The sequence below is a fragment of the Pelophylax lessonae genome (assembly GCF_965119305.1).
Source record: "Pelophylax lessonae genome assembly, chromosome: 3".
NCBI classification, from domain to species: Eukaryota; Metazoa; Chordata; class Amphibia; order Anura; family Ranidae; genus Pelophylax; species Pelophylax lessonae.
This window is the reverse complement of record NC_138770.1, coordinates 300792364-300793239: the sequence shown is the minus strand read 5'-3', so window position 1 is coordinate 300793239 and position 876 is coordinate 300792364.

The window sequence follows — 876 nt, the reverse complement described above, 5'->3', positions numbered from 1 at the left end:
CCCCAGCACAAATTATTGCTATGCAGGCCCAGATGAATGCTATGGCGGATAAGATGGAAGATGCTGAAAATAGGCAGCGCCGTAACAATATCAGAGTGGTGGGCTTACCAGAGAAAGCAGAGGGATCTAATCCTACTCAGTTTGCTGAAAAGTTCTTTTGTGATCTGCTCAACCTGCCTGCCCCCTCACCTACATATGTGGTGGAGAGGGCTCACAGGGTGCCCACCGGAGCTCGCCTGCCAGGGGCCCCCCCCACGTCCGTTTTTGGTCAGGTTTCTGAACTTTATATACGTTATAGAGACCATATTCTTTCTGAAGCCTGCAAAAGGGAGGAGTTGCAGTTTGATAACAGCAAGATTATGTTGTTTGCTGACTTTTCGGTTGAGACGCAGAAGAAACGCAGATCGTATACTGAGGTGCGTAAAGGCTTGCGGGCCAAAGGTCTGATGAAGTATAGTATGATGTACCCGAGCCACCTGCGTGTGGATTATAAAGGATCTGCTCTTTTCTTAAATTTGCCGTGGGAGGCTGCGGACTGGCTGGACTCTATCTGATCTGTCCTCCTGTGCCTATTCTCTGGATGCCTGAGGTCTACGGTCTGTTGCGGTGTGACCTGTTGTGCCCCCTTCTACTCCTGAATGATGACTTACCTTGCAGCTATCTTGTTATCGGGGGGCATAACTTCTGCTTCAATCTCCGCTATGTCCTGGTTTTGCCTAGATTGCCCTGGATCCTACATTCTGCCCCTTCTGGCTTTTTTAAGTGGGGCCGTGGAGTGGACTCAAGCACATGGGAGCTCTGTTTTTTGCACGTCATTAAACTTGCCCTTCTATTTTCATCTTTTTGTTTTTTTTTTACCCCATTTTTTTGGGGTAT